The sequence below is a fragment of the Nicotiana attenuata genome, unplaced genomic scaffold (genome assembly GCF_001879085.1).
Source record: "Nicotiana attenuata strain UT unplaced genomic scaffold, NIATTr2, whole genome shotgun sequence".
In the NCBI taxonomy this organism is placed as follows: Eukaryota; Viridiplantae; Streptophyta; class Magnoliopsida; order Solanales; family Solanaceae; genus Nicotiana; species Nicotiana attenuata.
In genome coordinates this window covers 265,952-277,397 of record NW_017670861.1, presented here as the reverse complement: position 1 = coordinate 277,397, position 11,446 = coordinate 265,952, and the positions used below count along the sequence as shown (strand labels likewise).

General features: G+C 38.9%; 1 long non-coding RNA gene across 1 annotated transcript in view; it reads left to right on the top strand.

Annotated features, from left to right (window-relative positions):
* Nucleotides 1-8,214: 8,214 nt before the first annotated feature.
* LOC109243977 overlaps nt 8,215-11,446 on the top strand; it is an 18,634-nt gene continuing 15,402 nt past the window's right edge. The window contains exon 1 of the long non-coding RNA XR_002070646.1: nt 8,215-8,310. This is a non-coding gene — a long non-coding RNA (uncharacterized LOC109243977). The remainder of the gene's footprint in view (nt 8,311-11,446) is intronic.

Genomic DNA, 11,446 nt, shown 5'->3' with positions numbered 1-11,446 from the left:
ACGGGGACTGAAGGGAACCCCTAGCACCGGGATGACTAGCTGAAGAACCTGGCATAGAAGAGCCCTGAACTGATGGAGCAAGGGACGGACTCTGGGATGGAAGGGCACTGAGTGAGGAATGACCCTGCTGAGAACTGTGAGAACCATGGCCCTGTGATGCCCCACGATAACTTGGGCGAGCTAACTAAGCATGCCTGAATGGGCGGCCTCTGCCATGCTGAAACTGGCCCCCATGATGCGTACCACTGAATGCACACTGACCACGAGGCCTCTTAGCCTCCCGCTCAAACTTCTCCTAACCATGAACCATCTCAATCTGTCGAGCTATGTCGACAACCTCATCAAAGGTAGCACCAGACACCCTCTCTCTGGTCATATGCAACCGAAGCTGATAACCGAGGCCATCTATAAACCTCCTGATCCTCTCTCGATCGGTGTGAACCAACCAGACTGCATGACGAGCCAACTCGGAGAACCGCATCTCATACTGCAAAACAGATCTGTCACCCTGACGAAGCTGCTCGAACTGCCTGCGCAGCTCCTCTCCGCGAGACTCAGGTACAAACTTCTCCACGAAGAGAATGGAGAACTGCTGCCAAGAAGTGGCACTGCGTCAACCGGCCTACACCTCTCGTAAGCCTCCCACCATCTAAGTGCAGCCCCTGAAAACTGGAAAGTAGTGAATGTGACCCCACTGGTCTCCAAAATACCCGTAGTCTGAAGCATCCTCTGACACTTGTCCAAGAAACCCTGGGCATTCGCGCCCTCTGCACCACTAGAAGTCGGAGGCTGAATTCTCCCAAACCCTCTAATCTGCGCTGCTCGTCCTCTGGCATAATCGGATCTACATAACCCTGAGCAGCTGCAACCGGCTAGGATGGTGGTGCCTCCGGTGTCTGCAATCCCTGAACAACCTTCTCGGGTGTGCGGGCAGTGGGAGTCTGAGTGCCTCCCCCGGCCTGAAAAGTGGCTTTGGTAGTAGAAACTGCGACCGCCTGAGCAATACTAGTGCACATGATCAAGATCTGAGCCATGGTCTCCTGAAGACCCGGAATGACAATAGGCACAGCCGGTGCCTGAGCTTGTGCTGCTGGAGCGTCCATAACTGTGACCTGATCCTGAACTTGGGCTGCTGGTGGATCTGCAGGTGCTGCCCTAACTGCTGTGCGGGCTACACCCCTGCCCCTACCACGGCCTCGACCACGCCCTCGGCCTCTAGTGGCCCCAACTGGTGGTCGTCCGTCCTGACCGGTAGCGAGATTCCTCACTATCTGTGAGAGAATAGAATAACAAAAGTTTAGTACTAGAATCAACATATTCGCACGACAGGAATTCAAGAATATGAACTTTTCTTAAAGGTTCTGCAGCCTCCCGAGGATAAATACAGACGTCTCCATACCGATCTGCGAGACTCTACTAAACCCGCTCATGACTCGTAAGACCTATGTAACCTAGGCTCTGATACCAACTTGTCACAACCCTAAAACGGACCCGGTCGTGATGGTGCCTAGCGTAAAACTAGGCCAGCCGACAGAAACCACAATCCAACCAGAAATTCAAAACAAGTCATTTAAAGTCATTAATTAGCTAAAAATTTCACAATATAAATCAAAATAGACAATGTGGAAACGTAACACAGCCCGACATCAGGGTGTCACCAGACATGAGCGGCTACAACTCGTCTTGAAATAAGAAATGACAACATAGTCTGAAAGCAATGCTAAAATAAGGCAAAATAAGATAGGAAGGAGAAGCACTGGGATACGAACGCCAAGCAGCTACCTAGTCAACTCCGAGGATCCGCTGGAAAGCAAATCAGCACTGACTATCGCGACCCGAGGCTCCTGGATCTGCACACAAGGTGCAGGGAGTAATGTGAGTACGCCAACTCAGTAAGTATTAAAAGTAAAAGTAGCAGAGCAGTTAGAAAACACGTAAACCACGTCATAACGCTACAACAAACAGTATGAGTCCAGAACAATACAGTAAAATAATAAAACTCGTAAAAAGTCAACTCAGTTCAGTACAATATATTAAATTTTTTTCAATAGTTTCAAACGAGTGATGAAAAAGGATAGAAACGTAAATAGCCCCTTGGGAAAAACAAGTACCATAAATCGCCCCTCAGGCATAATATCAACAGAACTAGCCCCTCGGGCTACCTCACAATCACTTGTATCAGCCCCTCGAGCAACAACATGAAACAACAACAGCCCCTCGGACAATATCATATCACACACTGGGTACCCGCGCTCACTGGGGGTGTGCAGACTCTGTAGGGGCTTCTACAGCCCAAGCGCTATCACAAGTCATCTCGTGGCATAACAAATCAGGCCCTCGGCCTCTCATATATCACAAATCCGCGTAATACGCTGCGGCGCGCAGCCCGATCCCATAACATCCTCACAACACAGGCCCTCGGCCTCACTCTGTCAGAACTCACTCAAGCCCCTCGGCAAACAGTAAAATAGGTACTCGGCTCAACATATCATTTATAACATTAAAAGGAGTAAATAAAACCCGAGTTATAAAATCAGTAAAAGTATAGCATGACTGAGTTTAAATATAACAAAAAACAGTGAGGAAATAGTAGTAAAAATCCCCTAAGGGTCCAAACAATCGGTACAAGGCCAAAACACGGCATTTAGCCCCAAACATAGTAATATTTTTCCAAAACACAATAATATTAAACAGTGTTCAATCAAATATGCGACTTAACAGTCGTACGGGATGGACCAAGTCACAACCCCAACGGTACATGATCCCACGCTCGTCATCTAGCGTGTGTGCCACCTCAAAATAGCACAACGATGTGAAATCCGGGGTTTCATACCCTCAGGACAACATTTACAATCATTACTTACGTCAATCCGGTCCAAACTCTAGCCCGCGATGCCCTTGCCTCTCGAATAGGCCTCCGAATGCTCCAAATCTATCCAAAACCAGAATATACTCATCAATATATGCTAAAGGAACAAAACCCACTCAAAAATAACCAATTTACACCAAAAATTCCAAAATTGACCAACCCGACCCCCGGGCCCACGTCTCGAAATCCATTAAAAATCACATCAATAGAATCCTTACATTCTCACGAGTTCGTACATATCAAATATACCAAAATCCGACCACAAACGACCCCTCAAATCCCTAATCAAAGGCCTCCAAATTTCAAGCCCTAGTTCTTCAATTTTTAACCACCAATTTCCATAAATTTCAAGCATAATCAGTGAAATAACAACATAGAAACGAGTTTTTGGTAAGCATAATAAAAATAATTTGCTTGTATCAATAATTTTTATAATGCCAACTAAAACTCAAAAGTTAAAATTTAGTGAGAATTTTATAAACGTATATTTAAAGCTCGTAAAATAAAAAATAATTAGAAATAGAGGTAGATCTTACAATAACTTCCTAAAAGATTAGATATTAAGACCTTAAATGTGTTTTAAATTAAAATTTGGAACATATATCATTAATTGACATTAAAAATTCAAACATCTATATACATAATAAAGAATAAAAGAAAAAGTGAAACATAAATATACTTAGTTAATACACATAATGTCATGACCCAAATTTTCCTCCATTTGGGTATCGTGATGGAACCTAGTTTTAGGGACTAGGTAAGCCTAACTCATACTGAAATACCACAATAATAAATGAAATTGAACAGTCTTGAAGCAGAAATCTCTACAAATTTAAAATTTCCGAAACCCGGTAGTACAAGTCATAAGCTCTACAGAGTTCCGCTATAACTTCTAAACACAACCGTATGGAAATAAGTACAACAGTGTGAATATAAAATAGGAAGGTGACTCCGAAGCCTGTGAACGCAGTAGCAGGGCTACCTTGAGTCTCCTCGGCAAGAATTCGCACAGCTACTATCGAACAATACTTGGATCTGCACAAAAATGTGCAGAAGTGTAGTATGAGCACACCACAGCGGTGTCCAGTAAGTATCAAGACTAACCTCGGTGGAGTAGTGACGAGGAACAGTCAAGACACCCACTGGTCTAATAAGCAGAACAAGTATAGGTATAGAAACAACCGAACATGATATCTATATGAAGACTAAGCGATATTCATAACAATACAGTAACTACAATAAGGAAAGAAAACAGCAAGTAATAGCGGAACACCATAATAAAGCACATAAAAGTGAACAGAAATACAACCCAAATTCGAAATCACAAATATAGTAAGGACAAGTCATAACTCAGAAACTACGGCTGTTTTCCACATTAGGTAATAGCCAACAACTTTAGTCAATTAGTCAAATCTTTCAGTTGATAAAAATATTTCGAAATATACTTCCTTCAAGTAAATATTTTTCCAAAATAGTTCTCTAAAACTGAATAACTTTCGAATATAACCCTTTCAAATAAATATCCTTCGAATATAAGTCACCCTGTGACACCTCATCGCATAATCATACAAAACGGGTCTCAATACCTTTACCCTAACACTTGGCATCCTGTGCTCTCATCACACAATCATAATCATACTGACAACTCACATGCCCAAAAGAGTCATTCTCACATGGAAGGCAAATAAATAAGGATGTGCGTCTATACTCAGCAATCTCAAGGAGCCTCTTATTCGATAAGGGTGCTTAGCCAAGTGTATGCTTGTGCAAGTGTCCTAACATAGTTCATACCAGCTAGTAAGCATAAGGACAATAACGGACAACACATATACTGTTTACACAAGGATAGGATCAATGAAAACAACAGCTCAGAACACAGTGATAATAACAGAGGATCTCCTAGGATACCATCCCGTAGTCCCAAACGTAAATGTAAAGAGGATCTCCCGGGATACCGTCCCGTAGTCCAATCATAAATGTGCAGAGGGATCTCACGGAATACCGTTCCGTAGTCCCAAAGTAAATATCCAGTACAGGGGGATCTCCTGGGATACCGTCCCGTAGTCCCAAACATAAATGTGTAGGGGGATCTCCCGGAATACCGTTCCGTAGTCCCAAAGTAAATATGCAAAACAGGGGATCTCCCGGGATACCGTCCTGTAGTCCCAATCGTAAATGTGCAGGGGAATCTCCCGAAATAGCGTTCTGTAGTCCCAAAGTAAACATGCAGCGCAACCAAATAGAATACACTTACAGCACAGCAGAAAACTCGTACATCACCGCAACAAGTACAACAACAACAATGACAATAATACAAGGTACGGCAAGTAAGTCAACTCAAGAACTGTAAATCACGAAGAAATGGTAGGACAAGCTCACAAGGAAGAACCACAGAAGAGAATGCTGGCATAAAGGAAACAATTCAACAAAAGGAAAACTAACATGTAGCAACGATCCCACAATACACAGGTCAATAACAAGGGAATCAATACGAGGCAAGTAGTCCCAAATAAAGGCAAGTCAACAAAGATATGGGTTATCTAAACTCCTTTTTAAGGTTGAACAAATACGAGGATATACGACAATTCAATTAAGGAAAGATGATATTACCTTCACCTCAGACTAAACAATTATCGGAGGACATGATGATGATTCCCAAATAAGACACGCAGCTATGAAAAGACAGCATGACAATAGGAGAAGCGAAATTCTTCAGTTAATTCAAGTAGGAGTCGATTAGGCAATAAGAGTGAATCATGAAGCAATTAATTCCAATTAAGCATGTAGAGGTGAAATTAGTAAATAGGAAACTCAGTCATGTCAGAACACATTCATACACAGTGAATATAAAGACCTAAGAACCCAAAAAAGGCCAATTTTTCACAAATAAGTCCGAACACGCACTCGTCACCTTGCGTACACGAACTACAATCAACCTAGAAGACTCAAATCCTAAGGGGAAGTCCCCCAAACAAGGTTAGGCAAGATACTTACCTCAAAGACGACAAACCAATACTCTAAAATGTACTTCTCGGGTGAAAAGACCTCCGGACGGCTCAAATCTAACCAAATTAACTTCAAAGCACAAATAAAACACATAAGAAACTATTCCGGATCATAAAGACTCAATCTTCAACAAAATTCAAAAATTGGTCCAAAAGTTGAACCCCGGGCCGGCACCTTGAAACCCAACAAATTCGAATACTCATTCCAATATGAGTTCAAACATACAAAAATTATCAAATTCCGATACCATTTGGTCCCTCAAATCATGATTTTTCATTTGAAAACTTTCTTCAAAAACCAACATTTTTTCTCAACCCAAAACACAAATTAAATGATAAAAATGAAGATAAAATCATGGAATATGTTAGATTCTAGGTGAAGAACACTTACCCAATCGATTTGCTTGAAAAACCCCAAAAGAAGCTCCCAAATCCGAAGTTTAAAACTCTAAATATGAAGGAAATGGCCAAACACTCGACTTATATGATTCTGCCAGGACTTCCACACCTGCGACCAACTTAACCGCATCTGCGCAACCGCAGGTGCACCTGACCAATCGCACCTGCGCTCCAATCTGCTTCTGCGCCCAGGGATCCACTCCTGTGGCACCGCACGTGCGTTCCAATTCTCCACATTTGCGGAGACTGCCCAGACCAACTCCTCTCGCACCTGCACTTCCTCCTTCGCCCCTGCGACCATCGCACCTACGCCCAGGGCCCACAGGTGCGCTTACACCAGAACTCAACCTCCCTAAAACCATGGAAAATTATCCGCAACTCATCCAAAACACACTTGGTGCCCTCGGGACCCCGTCCAAGCATATCAACAAGTCATATAACCTAACACGGACTCGCTCGAGGTCCCAAAGCACATCAAACAACGTCGAAACGACGAATCACACCATGAATCGAACTTAGGAACTTTCAAATCTTCCAACTTCCAAAATCGCGCCGAAACCTATCAAATCAACCCGGAATGACGCCAAATTTTGCAGACAAGTCCAAAATGATATAACGAAGCTGCTCCAACTCTCAAAATTGCATTCCGACCTCGATATCACAAAAGTCAACTATGGGTCAAACTTCTCCATTTTCCAAACTTCAACTTTCCCAACTTTCGCCGAAATATCTCAAATTACCCTACATACCTCCAAATTTGAATCCGGACGCGCGCCTAAGTCCAAAATCACCATACGAAGCTGTCGAGATCACCCAAAACCCATTTCAGTGCCGTTTACTCCAAAGTCCAATTCCGGTCTAATTCTCACCGCTTAAGCTTCCAAAACTAGATTCCTTCTCCCAATTCAACTCCGAATCATCTGTTAACAAAATTCAACCATGCACGCAAGTCGATACACATAATATGAAGTTGTTCAAGACCTTATGCCGCAGATCGGAGCTTATATTCTTAAAACGACCGGCCGGGTCATTACATAATATTAAAATAACAATCATAAAACTATAATTTTTTAACAAATTCATAAAATGACTATTCTTGTTAAATTATAAAATTATAATAAGATATAAGATAATCTAAAGTTCAGGTAAAAACACTTAGGTAAGGATAAAATATCTTATATAATATAAAGTATTATAACATAGAGTGGAAATGAAAATATCAAGGGAAAAATAGACATTAAAGTAACTAATAGGACGACGAGAATGTTTAATGTTCAAAGTTTAAGGAGATGTTTGATTTTGCAAAATTGGAGTATCTAAATGATTATCACCTGTCAAAAAACCTTAAAGTCAAACTATATATTTGGGATGTGTTACTTAAGATACAAGACAAGAACATGAAAGAAACCACTCAATTGACTTACTCCTTTCGTTTCACTTTATTTATCTTTTTTTGACTTGACTCAAAATGCAATAAAGAAATAAAGACTTTAATAAAATAATTGTTACCGTAAATATTCCATAACAATTTTAACAAGTTAATAATAATTCAACCTCTCTTGTCGAAAGTTACAATTTACAAGTGATATATGAGAATGCATACTGATCAAATCATTTGTGCACTGAGGAAATATACTTCTTCTCCATGATCCCTTCTAAATCTTACCAATGCCGTGCTTCACGTTCTTTTTTTAAATTCAAATGTCCATCTTATAATAAAAAGAAAAAAAGGAGGATTAATTTAGTCAAATTTAGCCAAATACTTAACTTGTATAAAATATCATTTGCTTCATTCCTTAGACTACTCGTTTCTTCTTTGAATAGGCAACCAAGTTTCGTTGGAAAATTGACGAACCATTAAATAAATTTCCAGCCCTTGCTATAAATACCTGTCTTCCCTTAATAGTTTTCACACACAAATCACTTCAAAGAAAAAAGAAAGATCGTATTATAAGTATAGGAATATGGCAAAGTCACTAGTGAGCTACACAACCTTCCTTGCTCTCCTCTTGTGCTTTCTCCTCATTTCATCCAATGGTTGGTACTTCTTTCATTGTCATTTCATTTGTGAAAGTTGTATGCATATATTATAATTCCAAAAGATTTGTTTTTTTACAACAAAATAACGGCATATATATACCGAATTCCAAGCTAGTTGTATTTGGTCTTCTACTGTTCCTTGAGCAGATGATCTATCGAAAACAACCTCTCTATCTTTATAAGGTAGGGGTAAGGTTTGCGTACACTCTACCCTCCTCATACTCCATTTATGAGATTACAGTGAGTTTGTTGTTGTTGTTGTTGTTGTTGTTGTTGTTGTTGTTGTTGTTTTGTATTTGGGAGAAATTCAAAAATAGCCAGATTTACCACTGGTCGTTGAAAAATAGTCAAGTTTCAAAAGTCATTGAAATTTAGCCACTTTAAATCTGAGCGAAAACACTGTTCAAAATCCGGAAAAATACGCCCGCAAATTTTACGGGAGTTCCAGCAAGTATAATTGTCCAGTATAATATACTAGAGTTTGGAGCACTGGTGCTCCAGTCTCCCGCAAATTTTACAGGAGTTAGCAAAGTATACCGGTCCAGCATAATATGCTGGAGTTCGTACACAAATGCACCAGAACTCCCGTATATTATACTTGATCGGTCCCTGTTGCAGCAAAATAGTGGCTATTTTTCATTGACTTGATAAACGCTGGCTATTTTTCATTGACCAGTGTGAAAACTGGCTATACCATGATATTTTAACTTTGTATTTGGTCTCTCTATAGGGATTTGGACCCAAAACTACAATCCAATATTACATAAAATTGCAAAAATTCATTATAATTGATTATTTTTACGCTAATTGTTAACTTGCTATAATATTTCGTAGTACAGGTAGCTAGCTCCTAGGTATGCCTTTGCACAATCATATATGAATTCGCTAATATGAAATGATTATCATTATTGTTATAACTTATAACAAAAATAAAACATATATTTCAACATTTTTAGAAGAAATTCATTATATTTTAATTCAAATAAATGATTTTAAACAAAAATACTTATGATAAGTTGTTCCATGCAGACAGAGGCGGACCCAAGATTTGAACATTGCGGGGGCACCATTATCTTTAACGTAAATATGATAATAATATTAGTTGCAATAAAGTCTGGCGTTCAACTCTTTGAAAACTTAATGATTATGAGTTCGTGGGCAAAAAAGAATGTTCAAAAATTAATTTTAAAATCTAAATAAAATCAAGACTAATAAAGGTCTATAAGAAAGTCCAACCGACGTCGCAGAGTCAACGGATACTTGCTACTTTGTCAAAGTAAACGTTGAAGGAAGAAGGATTTTAGTTGTCTTTATTTTTTCTAAATGAAATAATAATAAAAATTGGTTAGAGATAAAGATTATAGGCTAATGGAACTAGTTAATGAACTATTTTATCCCCCTTTCCTACTGTCTTTAATCATTATTTTTATGTCTTCATATTAACTTTTCAGAGTCTAGAAAGACGTATCTCCAATGGAGTTTTTGACTATTTTATGTAGAAGATATGAAAACTAATTGTGAAGAGAAATTGAGTTTTGGAGCTTAGAGGAGCGATTTTAAAAGAAAAAAAATAAACTAAGTGACTTCTATGTACTAGTACTAAATTAATGTTTGAATTAAAAAATAAATAGACCAAGTTGACTACTAAATATGGAGTACTAAACACTACTAGAAATCCGGTAAAAAGCGACCACAAAAAGCGACCAAAGTTGGTCGCTTATAGGCCTAAAAGCGACCAAAAAGCGTCCAAACATGCCTGGTCGCTATATTGCTGGTCCCTTCACTTTAGGGACCAAAGTTGGTCGCTAATTAGCGACCAACTTTGGTCTCTAAGGTAAAATGACCAAATATTTCGGGTATTGACTATAGCGACCATCTTTGGTCGCTTTATTATTTTAATAATATAAATTTGGCGACCAAAGTTGGTCTCTAAATGTAAAATATATTATTTATTTATTTATTATTATTCATAAAACAGCGACCAACTTTGGTCTCTAATCCAAATATTATATTTTAAAATCTGAAAAATGGAGACCAAGGTTGGTCGCTATTTTATTAATTTTTTTAATTTTTTTTAAAAATAAGCAACCAAAGTTGGTCGCTAATTTCAAGAATTTAATTTTTTTTAAATATAAGCGACCAAAGTTGGTCGCTATTTTTCCAGAATTTTTTTTTAATGGAATAGCGACCAAGGTTGGTCGCTTTTTTAGAAATCTGGATAAAAAGAGACCAACTTTGGTCGTTATTGCCCAGAAAATTATTTTTTTAAATGAAAAGCGACCAAAAAGAGATCAAAGTTGGTCGCTTTTCTGGGTATTATTTTGGTAGAAACTGCCTGTTTTGGCAGCTACACCACCTGCCAGCATACCAAATCCCTAAACAAGCAACAACAACAACAATACCAACAACAACACAACAACAACAACAACAACATTAAAACCAACGAAGTATAAAGTTCAATAGAACTAACACATTAAGCTAACAAAACTAAGTTAACGCTTATTACAAGCTCATTCGAAAACTGGTTCTATTGTCTAGTTCAAAGTATATAAAGTACTCAAGGAGTGTTCTTTCAGCATCCTCGTCCGAAAGTTGGATTGCCTCGCCCGACTCATTAGGTGGCTGACTGCGTATGAATTCCTCCACATCAGCTGTGAAGCGAACCTATAAGAAAAATTATATTAAATTAGTATTGCAAAATTTATATAAAGTAAATAAAATACTTAATGAAAAGTAAAAAACTTACATGTATAGTCGAGGATCGACCCTCGACCCACCTTTCTAAATTAGTCTCTTTCTTCTTCTTTACAATACGAGTTTCATTGAATATCTCATGATCTTGCTTCATTGGCATCATAAAGCTGTCTGGTGACTTTGGTGATTATCCTCAGGATAAACTTGGATACAGAGAATAACTTGGATACAGTAGCTGACAGGGTGTGTCTTTTGATCAATTGTTGTTCTAGTTAGCGACAATGATGATGAGAAGGCAATGGCATGTGTTTCAAATAGTGATGGTGTAGGCAGGAATTTTAACATTTCCTAAGTAGATAAAAGAAAGATTATAGAGGAATTCTCTACTTCATTTTCCAAGAAGAAAAGAAGTTTAATTGATAGTGACAAGGTTGATGGT